General features: G+C 47.2%; 1 protein-coding gene across 1 annotated transcript in view; it reads left to right on the top strand.

Annotated features, from left to right (window-relative positions):
* The first annotated feature begins 12,315 nt into the window (after nucleotides 1–12,315).
* Nucleotides 12,316–18,364, top strand: part of LOC126259593 (glucose dehydrogenase [FAD, quinone]-like) — a 59,949-nt gene continuing 53,900 nt past the window's right edge. Inside the window, exon 1 of the mRNA XM_049956503.1 lies at nucleotides 12,316–12,377. The gene's annotated coding sequence lies outside the window, so the exon portion shown is untranslated. The remainder of the gene's footprint in view (nucleotides 12,378–18,364) is intronic.

Raw genomic sequence — 18,364 nt, 5'->3', positions numbered from 1 at the left:
GGAGTCATCCAGAGCTCGCCTCTTAAATAGGATGCCATTCCGGATAATATAATACTGCCTGATGGCCACGTGGGATTTATCATGCCATTCTCTTTGATGTCACGCAAGACTTCGTCCTTGTCTTGTTCCGCCCCGATATTGCCTAGTGACGTAGCGACATAATTCTCGAATGCCTCATTTTGAAGGTATAACACACTGAAATTGTTTTCATCAATAGCGTTATCCTCAGCATGGGTGAGCCCGACAGGCATCCGAGATAGAGCATCAGCAATGATGTTCTTGTGCCCCGGAATGTACTCTATCGTAAAGTGGTATTCCTGGAGGAACACCGTCCACCGTCCGAGTCTACCGTGATTGATTTTGGCGCTCATTAGGAATTGTAGTGCTCGGTGGTCGCTGCACACCCTGGTCGTGCGCTCGAACAAATAGTAACGGAATTTCTTGAACGCCCAGACAATCGCCAGGGCATCAAGCTCCGTGACAGAGTAGTTCCGTTCACTCCGCGAGAGCACACGGCTGGCGAACGAGATAGTTTTCCAGGTGGACGGGTCCTTTCCACCATCCATCTGGAACAACACCGCTCCCAGCCCCGTCAGTGAACTATCTGTCATCAGGCAAAACTCCTGATTCAAATCCGGATGGGCGGGCAATGGAGCGTCAACCAATGCATTTTTTAATTCGTCAAATTCGCTCTGTGCTTGTTCGTCCCACATCCAAACGGTGTTCTTACCAGTCAGTGCACATAAACGAGGGGTGGACAATACATTGAGATTTATAAATCTCTTGTAGAAATTGCAAAGCCCCAAATAACCCCTGAGCTGACGCTTTGACGTGGGCGTCGCGCACTCCGCAATCGCTGAAATTTTTTCGGGATCCGGATGAATTCCATCCGCCGACACAATGTGACCCACAAACTTTATGCTTTCGCGCCCGAACTGGGATTTGTCCAGATTCACGGTCACCCCCGTTTTCTCGAATATTTCGAGCAATCGATTTAGAACCCGGTTGTGTTCCTCCCATGACTTCTCTGCAATGAGAATGTCGTCCACATACACAGTTACGCGCGCTTTTAGGTCGTCAGGTAGTATGCTATTCAGGCCTCTTATGAAGTCGGCTGAAGAAACATTCAACCCGAAAGGGAGGCCTTTAAACTGGTAGCAGCTCCCATAGCAGAGGAAGGCAGTGTATTGCCTGCAAGACGAATCGAGCATAATTTGCCAATAGCTGTTTCGGAGGTCAACGGATGACAAAACTTTCACGCCATGAAACCTTTGCAGCAGTTCCTCCAATCCTTCTGGTCTATCTGTCTAGGACATGATGACCGTATTTATTTGCCACGAGTCCAACACCAAACGCACGGACTTGTCCCGCTTTGGCACAACGAGTAATGCCGAGTTATATGAACTCCTAGCTCGCTCTATTATACCCCGCTCCAGCATCCTACTTATTTCGGCTTCCACACTGCTCTTGTGCACCAGTGGGATGGGGTAGGGCTTAACAAAGAAAGGAAGATGCTCGCGCACCGTAAAGCGGTACAGAAATCCATCAATTGCCCTCGGTGAATCCGAAAATACTCGGGAATGGCTTCTCAGAACGCGACACAGTTCCATACGATTCGCTTCCGTGGCTCCCGCACCAGCAATACACCTTTCCACAGTGCTCGTGAAAACATCGTTCCTACCATACTCATTAGGTTGTGAATCTAAGTCACTAATCAGACTGACCAAAACCTCCTGCCCAGGTCGCGACTCAGTCCTAACGTGAAATTTCAGGCTGACAGGGTTGCTCCCGGCAACAACAGTCATAACACCGCGAGCCACGTCGATTACGGCGCGGTGGGCATTCATGAATTCAGTCCCCAATATCATCGCCACGCTCATCAGCGGCATCACAAAAAAATTCAATTCAGACTCATGTCCTTGACAGACGAAGTTTACTCGAGTCTGAACTTTAATTTTAACACTTTTTCCATATATCGCGCCCCTGACTGTTGTTCCTCTCACCTGGAAAGTTGGCCAACTCCTGGTTTCCTCAGACTTCCGAAACGCCGCCTCACTAATCAGCGAAAAGGGACTGCCTGTATCGAGTATACACCTAAGACTGACTCCCCGAATGTAAACAGGCACGACTGGGTTTACCGCGGGCACACCAACACTGTGGTCCTCCCTCAACAAATCTTCCCTAATATCGTCTTCCTCTATCAAATGCACATCAATAGCACTGGTCCTCATTAAGTTGACGCCAACCGAGTCAGCCGCTAGTCATTGATCCCTTTGATTAGGGTCATGAGGCGGATTGTGACGCGGGTTTGCGGGACGAATTTCAACACCCACTGGCGGACCACCCGTACTGTTTACGGCACCCCTGTTGTTGCTTGTTCGATAATTATTCTGTGGTCGATCACGACTACCGTTCCTAGGTCTGCTATTATTGCACCAAAATCTCTGCTCATTACCATATCTTCTAAATTCCCCGGGGTGTCTCTGATTTACTCTCGGCGAATGATCACCATTGGCATCGTTTGTTCTGCCCGCGTTCCGTGAGGAGTCGCGACGCTGCCAACGCTCGCGCGCCCTGTAACTCTCAGGCGGCCCGTTACGTCTGGAGTGCCACCTGTCTCTACGGCTGCTGATTCGCTCGCGCGGCCGCTGCTCGTAGGCGCTCTGACCGTAATTCTGCGTGGTGCCATTCGCATCGCACTCAAGCTCTAAAAGGAGATTGCGAAACCCCTCTACGTCATCCTTACATCGTCCTGCAAGCATAACGTGCAACATTGGAAACTTTCCCAGGCAAATGCGAATAATTTCCGTAGGTCCATAAGGATCGTCAAGATGTTCATGTGCTCGAACATCTGCACAGGGCTGGAGGATTTTGACCTGTTTAACTCTGGTAGCATAATGAGTCCGTGTTTTACACGACTTTGCGCTGCCACTGACCAATAGATCGACAGGAAGTGTTGTCGAAACTCCCCGACAGTGTAGCAATTGCGTGCAATTGACCTCATCCGCGCCGCTGGCTCACCTTCGAGGTAGCCGCACATATACTCTATTTTGTGCGCACTGGGCCACGTAGGAGGAAAGGAGAACTCGAACTGCTGCAACCAGGCCCGCGGGTGAATCCCCGTAGCCGAGTTACGGAAGACTTCAAACTTCATCACCGTTAGAAAATGTTTAAAGTCAAATTCGTGAGTTTCCCTTGGCGAACGTTCCTGAGGGGATCCGCGCCGGTCCCTCCTGGTACGAGATCCGTGATCGTGACGATGATCAAATTCGCCATCGTTCCCGGAATCATCGTCGGAACAGTGGCCCTTTCGTTCATTTCTTTCAACATCATGGGCCGTTAACCCTTTTAGGTGAAGTTCTAAAAGGGCCATGCGCTCGCATATTCCCTCGGTAACCCCTCTTTGTTGTATATTTATTTCACACTGTCCGTGCGGACATTTCGTTATCGACCGTGTTTCGTCTACATCCGCTGATGACGAGGTAATCGTTTCCCTATTATTGTCAGACTTACGCGCCACTGCGTCTGAGATCCTGGCTATTTCTTTTCGCATCTATCGGTGGGCCGTGTCTTGTTGTGTTTGCATAAGCCCTTGCTCTCGCTCGAGAGCTATTATCGCCTGGCTGAGGGCTTCTACCAGCGCGCTAAGGTGGACTGGGCACTTAACCGCAGTGTCTTCTATTCGGGACGCAAGAGCCGCGTAGTCACTCTGGCATTGTTCTGCTAATGCGCGGAGATCCCTGGCGGAATTTTGTCCCACTCGGGACTCAAGAGTCGCTTGTTCACTCTGGTATTGTTCTGCTAGCATACGTATATTCCCAGCAAACCTTTCTTCTTGCTCCATCACCTGCTTACTAATGACTTGCTGCCGCTCTTCTAAGGCGGAGATGCGTTGGTCAATGGTCGCCAGTTTCTCCCCAACACCCTGTACCATTTCACTACTCAATCTTTTATTTGCTTCTCGATATCCCTTTTATTACTGTCTAGTAATTGCCGTAGCATAGTCTGTAATGAATTTGCATCTATCGACTGATTCAAAAACACTACAGCGGGCTCAGGATGGACAACACTTATGCTTGCGTTTGCTGCGTCTCGTTCCTGGTCGCACTCGACGTTTTGATCTCGTCCTTGTTCAGAGTTGTTGTCTGACTGGTTTTTCCGATCGCGGCTCCCTGAACAGCTACGCGTCTCCATCATATGTATAGTGACTCCGTGCTCCAAAATACAAGAATACTACCAAAGTCTCCTAATGGACTCACAGTCCCCACAAGGCAGCTAAGATTTACTATATTACACCGATACACGACACAGGACAAGAATCAAGCCACACTTGTAACACAATGGAATACTAAATCACAAAGTCTATACAGTAATACATAAACAAAACAAAACATGGAAGAAAATGCACACCTATATCATAAATTCAAATAAATTCTGTGTTGCAGAAAGACAATATACCAATTAGGACATCCAACCGAAAATAACTAATCCTCACTGCGCATCAGAAGATCTCTGGTTTACCGAAATCCGTGAGTAGGGTAAGCCATGTGTAACCAACCACGTGGTCGGCTCCCCACGGACGAAAGGAAAATTTACGAGAAGGCAAAGCTCTAAATACGTATTTAGAAAGGTGAAAGCTTATGCAGGCACAGCTGAAGGCAAACAGACATTCATGCAGAAGCGAGTGCTCACTTCTTATCGACACCTTTGTGTGGCGCTCTTCCGGCGGATCCAAGTCTGCTACAGAAATTTGCTAAAAGAAAAATCTGCCAAAGTTTTGCATTCCTTGCTGCGACAAGGCAAAGCAATCTTCCAGATTTGAAAAGCGAGACCAAAAGCTGACAGCTCTCCCCTCGCCAAGTAACAACGCGCCACGCGGTCAGTCTAACTCACCCTTCTTGGACTGGAACACAGCTGTGGACGCTTCCCGTACCGACGGCAGACTGCCTCCCTTTTTCCTCTCCAGCCTCCTCCACGCTCTGCGTGGACCAGAAAACCCAATGACGCCATTTCCGCCACCAACCTAACTCAGGTGGATTTCTCACAAGTAGCGGAAACCTCTTTGTCTACTTGACCACTACGAGAGTTGGCTATTCTGTACAACTGCTGCTGAATCTGTATGACTATCGCACACTTTCTGCAGCAGACTACGCCACCGTCTAGCAACGTGACACACAACGACATTCATTCAATCACGCCACTATGAGTTATTAGAAAAGATAAACAAGGAAAGAAAGAGAAATACTAGTGAAAATGGGCTACCGGACTAATGAAAGGTGGCTACAGGACCCTTTCAAAGTATCTACAGCTGTGAAGGGAATATACGGTGCTGTCGTTCATTGCGGTATATGTACGACTGATGTAAAAGAGCTGATTTTGTATGGCACAGCATATATACTGTATGTTTACTACATTGAGACGGTAGTCGGTGATATATTACTGGGTTGGAGATCGGTTTCATGTTCTAATATCCAAGCTCCTGTCCTTGATGGGATAGCAGTGTCATTGAGTAGGAGTCTTTCCGTATTGAAAGATATGTAGGGTACACAGTGATATATTGGTGGGTCGCAGGTCACTTTCACGTTCTAATACTCAAGTACCTTTCCTCGGTGGGAGAGAAGTGTAACTGAGTAGGAGTCTGCATTTTTGACGATATGTAGGGGCACTTCGCTAGAATTAAATGTTGGTGCAATATAGCAATCTGTGTAAAATAGTTTTTACCTCTGAAACTCTCGTCTGTAGAAAGAAAGAGACTGTGGATGGTGCTTCGATACGGGCGGCATCAGTAATTTGGTGGGTAAATCTGATAAGAGCCAATCATAATGCTCGATTCATTCACAAGACATCCTTTGTGCTGGGATATAGGAGTCTCAACAAAACGGTGGGAACGTTTATGTGTTTTGAAAGCAGGAGTGGTAACACATGATGGATGGGGTATCACGTTAGAACCACTGGAAAGAGTGCATTCGATGTTATTCTACGCTGTTTTCGTAAACAGGTTCTGTTAGGGCAAGAATTTCCGTGTATACAAGCTGAGACATCACGAAAACTCCTACAAAAGCACATGTTAAGTATTTCTGGGACACTATGCAATTTACTAGAGTTAGACATGGTTATTATTTTAGACAGCCATGTGGCTTAAGTATAACATTGAGAACATTGCTAGATGCACTTGCGATGGTATGTAGCTGGGCGCTGCGATGCATCAGCCACACATCATGCATGGTCCGTTAGAATTCCTCAGCTTGTGGTACTCTGGCATGGATTTCTGCAGTGTCGCTCAGCAATTAGGTCTCCACCGGACCTCATGTAGAGGGAGGGTTCAAACCAGCAGCGGTGAACAGATGAGCGCATGGCCCACCTTGGAGCGTCTGCACTCAGTAAATATGTCTTCGCTCTGGTCCAGTCACGTCATCAACGGTGTCTTGGTGATCACGTATTTTGAGAGGAATTTCTCAGGTTTCAAGTAGGAAGGGGATGCCGCCACCTCATACTTGAGGGACCCAAACGGGCACCTGTGCGTGGTTTGGCAGTTGACAACCTTCACGGGGGCTACCGCTAGCCTCCTGTGCGGTCCACTGTGGACAGGGCGGCGGGCCATGTCTGCATAGGTTGTGTGTGTGTCTGTTGCATTATTTTGGACACAGGTGTGTAGGCTGTGCTATGAGTTATTTGGACAGTTTGAGAGTTGGTTTCGTGTCTGCACATCTGTGTAATGCATTATTTAGGAGTTTGCACATCTGTACTGAAACTATTTTGGTAAGTTAGGAGTTGCTTGGGTGTCTGCAGAGCGTTCTTTAGGAGTGGTTTACACGTCTGTGGGCTGTGTGACGTGACCCCAAGCATGTAAGAGCGCGTGTTTTGTATCAGTGTGATATATATACTATCACAAATCGGTCCCTAAAGAAATTCTTTCAAAATAAATAACGTACACTCCTTCCTCTCTCCAGCAGACCAGTGCAGGCTGAGTCATTTTCCCACCAATGCCTAGGAAGATGTGGCGGGCAGGTGATTTGGGTTAGTGGATGTAGTCCAAGTGACCTTTGTTTTCCACTACTTTCTTAGTTTAATAGAGATAGCCCAAGTGGACTTTCTTCACCACCAAAATTCAAATTTCCCACCTATCACTAGGATGATGAGGCGGTCAGGCGACTTAGGTTAATGGGGTAGCCCAAATGCCCTTTCTTTCCTGCCATTATCTTAGGTTTGTAGAGATAGTCCAATTGACCCTTCTTTCGCACCAAAAGTCAAACTTGGCACTAGTTCCCAGGAAGAGGTGGTGGTCGGATGACTTAGGTTAGTGGCGGTAGCCAAAGTGAACTATCTTACCGTGATATTGTTATGTTAGTAGAAATAACTGTGGTGTAATGCATTATCCTGTTGGAATCTGAACTTCCCGCCATATTTCTAGGGGAGGAGATGGGAGGTGATTAGGTTAGTGGAGATAACCCAATTGACCTATCTTCCACCAAAATCCGCCATCTTGGATGTCGTCACAGCCGCCATCTTGGATGACGCCGTGCACTGTTGGAAAGTCTACACACCGCTATCTTGGATGACGTCATCGCCGCCTCTTGGATACATCTGGCAACAATGTAGAGTGTGCCAGAAACCGATCTGTCCCTTCACGCAATTTGAAAATCTAGGTGTAACATTGCAAAGCGATATTCAATGGAATGAGAATCTGAGAACTGTGGTAGGGAAGGCAAATGGTCGACTCTGCTTTCTTGGAAGAATTTTAGGAAACAGTGCTTCAACTACAAAAGAGACTGCATATAGGACTCTGGTGTGACCAGTTCTCTAGTACTGCTCAAGTTTTTGAGATCCGTATCAGGTCGAACTGAAGGAAGACATCGAAGCAATTCACAATTCAGAAGTGTGCTGCTAGATTTGTTAGCGGTCGGTTCGAACAATATGTAAGTGTTAAAGAGATGGTTTTGGAACTCAAACGGGAATTCGTGAAGGGATGGCGGCGTTCTTTTCAAGAACTGAGGAAATTTAGAGAACTGGTTTTTGAGCTGTCTGCCAGATGATTCTATTGAAGCCAAAATACATTATACATAATGACCACGAACATTAGATACGAGAAATTAGGACTCATAGGGAGGCATATAGGTGGTCGTATCCCTCTCGCTCTATTTGCGAGTGGTACAGGAAGGGAAATGACTAGTTGTGGTACAGGGTACCCCCTGCCACGTACTGTACTTTGGCTTGCAGAGTGTCTCTGTAGATGTCGATGTAGGAAAGACTCCAAGCACGAGTCGGGCATTACGTCTGCCACTGGCCCTGCTATATTGCGACGGCAGATGGCGCTCGTAGTGCAGAGGCGCTGGAGGCGTGGCGCAGCAGGTGTGCGCCATTGGGTCCGCCAGATCGCGCATCACTGCTGCCAACTTCGCGACGACTGCGATGGTATCCATATGTGATATCACAGACTGGATATTCGCCAAGTGGTCTGGCCTGTCATTCCCCCAGCTTAAATGCCATGGAACACGTGTGGGATGCGTTGGGGAAATGTACTGCAGCACCCTCACATTTGTCAACGACCACCCAGCAGCTGTGAGCCGTGCTGGTGGAGCGGAGGGATGGAGGCCAGGCCAGAAGAACTCCTCACCAGTCTCGCACTGCGATCCGTGGTGGTTGCAGCACACGTGGTGTCATTTTATTTTCTCACACTGGTCGGCGGGCAGCAGCACGTTCGTCGCGAGATGGCCGTGCGACAACGGTGGTGCAATAGCAAGGGTCCAGAATGGGCACTGTCTGAAAAGAATGTGTGAGCGTCCGACCTAGCATTTCCCTGTTTCGCTTCTTGACTAACTACATCATTCTGGACTCGAAGCGTCGCTCACATGCAATAGAAATTCCTTCCCGATTCCGCACAAAAGTGGGCACGTTATTTGGATGAGCCATATTTCTGGAGACTTTCAACACTAGGGAAGAAACGGCGACTATTCTGCACTGCCATTTTTTGACTGGGACATTGACAGGCTGATCAAAACACTGATACTACCTTATTCGTTTGGACTTGTACCTTCTACTCCCTTATCGGGCAGCGCATGAGATAGTGCAGAGAACTGTAAATTAAGCGCTGTGTTAGGAAAACCTACAACTACGTCGTAAGGTGTTCGTAGAACAGAACGATCGGTATCACATGACATATTTTCGAATTGTTGAGTAAGTGAAACTATTATTTAGGTACAAAAAATCTACTGTGAACTGAACGCGGTTTGCATGTGGGAAAGCTGCTTTACAGGGGCCCTCGCGTGGTCAATATTTATTGCGGAATGCTGAGTACTGCGGAACAATATTGATCCTCTATGGGTGATTTTGACGGTTTCCGCAGTATATTGAGGCAGATTACGGACCTGTAGAGATACTGACGCTCACTCAATATACTGCGCGGTATACTGAACAGTGGAAGGGAAGTATTGCGCAATCAATGAGAGTTCCTACCGAGACCGAGAGACATTTAATCCACTGTGAACAAATTTCCGTAAATAATGAAAAAAGTAAGTGACAAAAGATCAAGGAGTACGTTGGACGGTGTACTCGTGTAGTAAAGCGCCATGTGGTACTTTGAGGAGTTAAGTTCGCGAGTTCTTAGGATACGCCAGATACTTCGTTGTCCACAACAGCAGAGGACACTTAAGATGAGAGTGTCATGACAGTAAGCAGAAATGTTAATTTTACTTGTAGCAGTTTTCAGAATTGGGAAATAAGCTCACATAACGTGTCCAGTGAGCATATATGCTATGTTTATTAAACAGTTGTCAGACCACCGACATAAGGACAAGTAGGTTTTCAGTCGGTATTCGGTAAGTAATTATATTATGTCGTTTTCAGTATACTGTTGGCGTACCGAAATGCATGGCGAACAGAGCATGCAAGTGGTAAATTACACTGTTCACTTACTAAATTTGTAGTTTGTTGTTGTAGTTGTACTTGTTGTAGTTTACGAAACTATGCTGCAGTAAATGAACCACTGGAATACTGAAATGTTTACCGGCTGATTCTCAAACGTATTTCGTCCTTCTGCGTAATCTCTATTTGTGTTTTGCAAGACGGGTAGCTCAGTGTGACTATAAGTGAATTCCACATGTTCGAGCTCTAGTATGTTCGTCACAGTGGCAGATTTCTAACTGATGCAGAGGGGTCAACAAAAATATAGACACTTTGATGGTTAATATCTTTCCGTCAAATATATCAATGTAATTTTGCGCTATAGCGCACTCCATTTTTTTATCAACATCTCGTGGAGCGCGTTTTCCAACGGATGACAGAACAACAGTGAATGAAGTGAGATTGTCTTTTGAACAACGCAAGGCCATGTTCAAGTGGCACTGGAAGTAGGAAAACATGGTGGAGGTACAACGGCACTGGCATAATGCGCACTGAACGCAGACACCAACACGTACAACCATTTTACGTATTCGGGATAAATCTGAAGAGCAGGGTACTGCTCAGGTGGTCGTAAGGGAAAGTCTGGCCTAGCAGAAACGTCAATAAGTCGAGCTTCCAACGCTCACGTGTTGCAGCATTTTACTAGGTCACCTCAGAAATGTGTGAAGCAGAGTGCACGTGAAAGCGAGGTACGACTGCAGAGTGAAAAGTGTACATTCCAAGATCGCTGCACGGAATGAACGATGACTACCCGGATATAGGGATGGAGGAGTGGGAGTGGTTTGAATGCATGCTTCGCCAGGATGAACAGTTCGCACGGATGGTTATCTGTCCAGACAAGGTGCAGTTGAAACTGAACGGTGCTGTAAACCATCTGTACTGGGCTCCTGAACATCCTCACGTTTAGATGGACAAACGCGTTCACCTACACGGTGTTTATGAGTAGTGTGGTCTGTCATCGTGCGGTTCGATTGGTTCATTCTTCTTTGAAGGTACTGTAATTGGTGAGGTGTATCTTCATATGCTGCAAACATCGATTTTATCTGCCATCCGAGAGTGTGCAGTATTTGCTATCTGCAATGTTACAAGAAAGACTAGTTGTTTCATGTACGGACAAATCGAGGAGAAACTGTTAAGATTGTATTTCTGTTCACCAAATAAAATGGTCTGCTTTTTTAAGTTTATCTTATTTCACTTTTTGACGCAATTGGGAGGAGAGCGTCTGGGGCATGTTTTAACGCAGTGTATGTCCATATGGACAATGAGGGGCGGCTAACTGTGAGAAATGATGTGTGGGACACGTTTCGTTCAGTTGGATGAGGTGTTTGGTGAAGTTGAAGGGCCTCTTAGTCGATACAGTTAACCGGGCCACGCACCACTGCCACGAACGATTCATACATTCATCTCCTACTAAGCGTAACACCCTGCGCAATATCACTCGACGCATGTGGCAATAGGCACTTATCTACTATACGCTTTAGTGGATAACATGACAAATTTTCCACTGCTAAAATCAGTATCAGTAGATAAATATGTCACTTAGTGTGCAGTTCAGCCAGAAAATTTCACGGGCGCGATATCAAACGATTCGTAATAACGAAAAAACGTGCCAAATTTGTCTATCCAGTTGGTCTCGAGTAACAGAGAGAAATATGCCCTGTTTACAGGAATTTTGAATAAAAACGCCTCCACTAACTTTTTTTGTGTTTTATTAAATTACACCACGCATTTCGGATGCTGTAGGTCTATCTTCACGTGAAAATCGTGTAATTCGTAAATTAAGTTTGGTCTGGAGTGAGGTGAAATGAGTTTTCCTGTTACGAGAAAGTTAGATGTTAGGTTTTCATAAAAGGAAAACGCATTTCACCTGACTTAAGACCAAATGTAAATGTAAGGTTTTACCTACAGCCAGAGGGCGCTCCGCCTCTCTACCACAGAGATGTCAGAGCCTACTTGAATGTAAATCTACCTGGACGATGGACAGGTCGAAGAGAAAAAGACCCACCACGGCCTGCTGACCTTACCCTGCCTGACCGCTACCTACGGGGGACCTTGGTTTATCTAGAGAAGTCAGCTACGTTGAACGCTTAATATTGCGCCTACATTTTTCTGAGCCCCACCCTATTGTGCAATAATATTGCTCCGCTCAATACAGTGGCACAATGTTATTGCACAATAAATACCGAGCGTGTGAAAAGGCTCCTTAAGGAAAGGGTTCACAAGAACGGCGTACCATGTGGTGCACCGCGTGACACCATGTGGTGCAACCGGCAGCCACCAGAAGGTGCGACAGCGAGGATGGGGAGGGTGCGGTGTGGCGGGGCAGGGGTCGGGGGCGGCGACCTCTGAGATAGCGGCGGCCGGCGGCCGGCGGCAGAATAAGAGAAGGCGGCTGCGGCCCGGCGGCACAGCCAGTGCGCCGGCGGCCGGCACAGCACCAGCCCTCCAGCCAGCTGCCACTCACTCCTCACCCCGAGGTAAGGCCGGCCGCGCTGACACGGCAGCGAAGCAGCCCCCACATCGCGCAACTGCAGCTCACTTCAGTTACTCTCTATTACCCTTCTCGTCTCAGTTGTGTATAATTTTCATAACGGTAACTAGTTTCGGACTTCTCCGTTCATTTTGAAATCGTTACCTGAATCACAAGACGTAACATTCATAAAAACAAAACCAAAGTACGCAGTGTTAAAATACGTAAATAGGTTTCCAACAGACGAACAGATTACATTAGTGCAAACGTCGTTTATTATATATCTGCATTTCTAATGTATACCAGTACAGAATTCCAATGGACTTTTCAAAAGATTCGTTTATATATCGTGTCGACGTAACAAATGTGATATGAGTGTAACGTAATTCCAACGCCATTTAAAAGCTCGACGGTCACCTTTACTTGTTTACACTTTCAGAACTTGGCACTCGCCTCGAGTTGTTTACTACGCATTCGTGCGCACTGTCTCTGCACGCGCTGTAAAGTTAAAATGAAATGCGTTCGTGTTGCGACGATAAAGGCTGCAGACATTGCCGCACTATTTTAAGAGGCACTATCCGGGACAGCAGTCAGCTGCTGCTTGTGCGTCTGAGTATTACGCAAAACAGTGCGACAGTGTGTGGGGCGTTTATCAATACAGTACGAATGCACTAGGCGAGCCAACCAGGTCAGATTAAATGTAGCAGCTTGCTAGAATAGTTCGCCGATTATTACGGAGTTGCTTCGTGAACTCGGGTGGTAATCCCTGGAAGAAAGACTAGCCTCGTTTCCAGGAAACGCTATTGAGAAAATCTATAGACCCAGTATTTGTAGCTGACTGAAGACAGATTCTAATGCCACGAATGTACATTTTGTGGAAAAACCGCAAGACAAGGTAAGAGAAGATACGACCGAGTCGTTCTACCCCCTCTCCCCTCTATTTTCGGGTGTTACGGCGCTTAGCGTCGGTACCAAACGATATGTATCCAGTTGGTAGACATACGTGCAAAATACACTAATGGCCATTAAAATTGCTACACCAAGAAGAAATGCAGATGATAAACGGGTATTCATTGGACAAATATATTATACTAGAACTGACATGTGATTACATTTTCATGCAATTTGGGTGCGTACATCCTGAGAAATCAGTACACAGAACAACTACCTCTGGCCGTAATAACGGCCTTGATACGCCTGGACATTGAGTCAAACAGAGCTTGTATGGCCTGTACAGGTACAGCTGCCCATGCATCCTCAACACGATACCACAGTTCATCAAGAGTAGTGACTGGTGTATTGTGACGAGCCAGTGCCTCGGCCACCATTCACCAGACGTTTTCAGTTGGTGAGAGATCTGAAGAATTTGCTGGCGAGGGCAGCAGTCGAACATTTTCTCTATCCGGAAATGCCCGTACAGGACCTGCAACATGCGGTCGTGGATTATCCTGCTGAAATGTAGGGTTTCGCAGGGATCGAATGAAGGGTAGAGCCACGGGTCGTAACACATCTGAAGTGTGATGTACACTGTTAAAAGTGCCGTCAATGCGAACAAGAGATGACCGAGTTGTGTAACAATGGCACCCCATACCATCACGTCGGGTGATACGCCAGTATCGCGATGACGAATACACTCTTCCAATGTGCGTTCACCGCGATGTCATCAAACACGGATGCGACCATCAAGATGCTGTAAACAGAACCTGGATTCATCCGAAGAAATGAAGTTTTGCCATTCGTGCACCCAGGTTCGCTCCTGTCTGTGATGCAGCGTCAAGGGTAACTGCAGCCATGGTCTCCGAGCTGATAGTCCATGCTGCTACAAACGTCGTCGAACTGTTCGTGCAGGCCGGCCGAAGTGGCCGTGCGGTTAAAGGCGCTGCAGTCTGGAACCGCCAGACCGCTACGGTCGCAGGTTCGAATCCTGCCTCGGGCATGGATGTTTGAGATGTCCTTAGGTTAGTTAGGTTTAACTAGTTCTAAGTTCTAGGGGACTAATGACCTCAGCAGTTGAGTCCCATAGTGCTCAGAGCCATTTTTCTTTTTTTTTGTTCGTGCAGATGGTTGTTGTCTTGCAAACGTCCCCATCTGTTGACTCAGGGATCGAGACGTGGCTGCACGATCCGTTACAGCCATGCGTCTAAGACGCCTGTCATCTCGACTGCTAGTGATACGAGGCCTTTGGGATCCAGCACGGCGTTCCGTGTTACCCTCCTGAACCCACCGATTCCATATTCTGCTAACAGTGATTGGATCTCGACCAACGCGAACAGCAATGTCGCGATACGATAAACCGCAATCGCGATAGGCTACAATCCGACCTTTATCAAAGTCGGAAACGTGATGGTACGCGTTTTTCCTGCGTACACGAGGCATCACAACAATGTTTCACCAGGCAACGGCGGTCAACTGCTGTTTGTGTATGAGAAATCGGTTGGAAACTTTCCTCACGTCAGCACGTTGTATGTGTCGCCACCGGCGCCAACCTTGTGTGAATGCTCTGAAAAGCTAATCATTTCCATGTCACAGCATCTTCTTCCTGTCGGTTTAATTTCGCGTCTGTAGCACGTCATCTTCGTGGTGTAGCAATTTTAATGGCCAGTAGCGTGCATTTGCATTCAGGAAGGGCAGCAGGAACTGAAGCATAAATCAAACATGGAATGAGTAAATAAAGATCACTGTAAAATAGTTATATTGCGAATACTCAACTTATACACGGAAGGTCTGCTAACTGTGCAGTACAATGTGCTTTGCCTACTGATGGCGTTGACATGCACAACTGTAAGTCCCTGTACAATACTTCTGTTGCACCCGACTGTAGTTGAAGTCCCACGAACCTAACAGTTGTAGCCGTGAGACGACATCACCGAGGCGACGTAAACACTGAATAGTGATGTACGAACAATTCTTTTGAGAACTGCGTTGGAATTCTATACAGCAGGGTCGACCAGGATTTGGGCTCGCTGGCCTTGCCCGGGCCGGAGTGCGGAAGTGCTCAGCCTCGATTCACGTTCCCCCAACGCCACGCCACGCTGTCTCAGCTCGAGGAGGGAGAAGAGCGGAAAACTGCATTTAACCAGCAGTGCAGCCGCCTTGCACCCTACTTATTTTTATATTGCACGTTCCTCAACAACACAGGTCCCAAACAAACAAATTTTCAATATTATTTAATTATTTTTGGTGTGCTGAAGATATAATATAATTTTTATTTGATACAAACAGTCGGCATACCGACAGACGCAGACAGTTTCACAGAGCTTCGCACCAAAATTGCCATGTAATCTTGATTTACACTGAAGAGCCAAAGAAACTGGTACGCGTGCCCAATATGGTGTAGCGCTTCCGCGAGCACGCAAAAGTGCCACAACACGACATGGCGTAGACTCGACTAAAGTCTGAAGTAGTGCTGGAGGGAACTGACACCTGAATCCCTGCAGGACTGTTCATAGATCCATAAGAGTAGGGGGGATCGAGATCTATTGTGAACAGCACGTTGCAACGTATCCCAGATATGCTCAATAATGTTCATGTCTGGGGAAGTATTTAAACTCAGAAGAGCGTTCCTGGAGCCACTCTGTAGCAATTTTGGACGTGTGGGGTGTCACATTGTCCTGCTGAAATTGCCCACGTCCGTCGAAAAGCACAATGGTCATGAATGGATGCAGGTGATCAGGCAGGATGCTTACTTACGTGTCACCTGTCAGAGTAGTACCTAGACGTATCGGGGTTTCCATATCACTCCGCCGGCCGCGGTGGTCTCGCGGTTCTAGGCGCGCAGTCCGGAACCGCGTGACTGCTACGGTCGCAGGTTCGAATCCTGCCTCGGGCATGGATGTGTGTGTTGTCCTTAGGTTAGTTAGGTTTAAGTAGTTCTAAGTTCTAGGGGACTGATGACCGCAGATGTTAAGTCCCATAGTGCTCAGAGCCATCTGAACCATTTTTGAACCATATCACTCCAACTGTACACGCCCCACACCATTACAGAGCCTCTGCCAGCTTGAAAAGCCCCCTGCTGACATGCAGGGTCCATGGATTCATGACGTTGTCTCCATACCCGTACACGTCTAACTACTCGATACGATATGACTTAACGTGCTCAGTACGTTTCGTGCTACTGAACGTCAAGATAAGGTCCCTGAACAACCTCTTCGCTATGTTTTGCACATCGACTGTATCTTCTGGAGCCCAATCATCTTTCAGTAACTCCTTGGGTGTGTCCATCAGATCCCTGGACGTCACAGCAGCTTTCCTTTAATTGAAGGTGGTTTGTAGCTCAGGTTAGATGGCATATTACCCAAGGCATTGAGCTTTGTTGATATTGTTAATGAGGAACTAGAAGTTTCCACTGACAGTATTCTATTACTCAATCGCTCGGCTGATTGTAAAGTGCTAGTGATGCCTTCTTTTTAAGTCTTTTTAAATACAGAAGCTGCACTCTTTCCTTTTTACTGTTAAAAACACATTCTGAAAACCGGCATGAGTTCTGTTACTAGACACAGTGCTTTTGAAATGAACTTAGGACGACTGGCTGCACGTGCCCTCTTATTTGACTGGGTGTCGATACCTACCAGTGGCCCACGTTTTCCACTGGGAGGAGAAGGAGAGAATTTTTACGGCTCGATATTGGTCCCACTAGCAGCTAGGGAAGTGTAACTCCACCTAGACAGAACCCCACATGCCTAGGTAAGCCTTATACAACTGCAGTTTGGCAGGTTCTTCAGAGGTTGCCTTCTAACGACTGTTCCACCTCAATAGCCACGCATCTCATTTGCGAGCAGCACACCTTGAGATTTAAGGTTTTCTTTATAGCGGTTTTTACAATTTCAGCGAACAGGCCGGTCAATCCGAGGTGTCCGTTCTCTGTGAGAAACAACATTGCACCGCCGCGCCGCACGGTGATCGCTGAAGCATGCCCAGGAACTTATGGTGACAGCGGACTGGCTTTGCTTACCAGTCCCCAGCTCAGGAACCTCGGGATCGCCAAGCCGGTACCCAGAAAACGAATGCTGAGCCTCTGAGGGCTTAAATAACTATTACCTAATGGATCATGAGTTTTTTTTTCAGCCGGGGTTTGGCTGCTCAATAATTCTATATTCAAAGAATAGGTGTTTCCCGTTAATCGTGGCTGTGAAAGTTAGCAAGAGGTAGAGTTATTTATTGCCATCAAACACAAATGGACACAATGACCAGCATTATAATACGTCTCTGCTCACGGCTAAGCTCGGCATCTGTCAAATACAGGGTGTGTTAGATAAGTAATCAGTCTAGAAAAACAAATTTATTGATCCAATTTGTACAAAACGTTAATATTCTTCAAACTACTCGCCTTGGGCGTCGACACAACGTTGCCAGCGCGTTTTCCAAGCTTCATAGGCCCCACTGTAGTCCGTTTGAGTTATCCCAGTTAGTGCCTTCGTGACAGCACGTTGGATGTTCGGAATATCGTCGAAACGATGACCCTTCAGGCATCTTTTGACCTTCGGAAATAGGAAGAAATCAGGAGGACTCAAGTCAGGGCTGTATGGTGGCTGTGGCAAAACTTCAACTCCAATTCGGGTCAAGTAGGAGGTCACGAGGAACGCTGTGTGCGCCGGAGCGTTGTCGTGGTGGAGACGCCAGCGTTGAGCAAGGTCCTGTCGCTTCCGTTTGACGGCTCTGTGCAATCGCTGAAGGACTTCTTTGTAGAATTCGGCATTGACAGTCTTCCCCTGAGGGACAAACTCTTTGTGAATTAACCCCCGCTTGTCGAAAACCACAATCAGCATTGTCTTGATGCGGGAATTTGACATTCTTGCTTTCTTCGGCAGCGGGGATGCCGGTGTGTGCCACTCTGAGCTCTGGGCTTTCGTCTCCGGGTCGTACTGGAATGTCCACGATTCGTCGCCTGTTACTACGTTGTCTAAAAAGTGTGGATTATTTTCCAAATCATTCAACATCTCACGGCAAACGTCCACTCGTTGTCGCTTTTGTTCGGCGGTGAGCACTCGGGGAACC

Source organism: Schistocerca nitens, chromosome 5 (assembly GCF_023898315.1).
Source record: "Schistocerca nitens isolate TAMUIC-IGC-003100 chromosome 5, iqSchNite1.1, whole genome shotgun sequence".
NCBI classification, from domain to species: domain Eukaryota; kingdom Metazoa; phylum Arthropoda; class Insecta; order Orthoptera; family Acrididae; genus Schistocerca; species Schistocerca nitens.
Note: the sequence above shows the minus strand (reverse complement) of the source record. Positions and strands in the feature narration are given on the sequence as shown.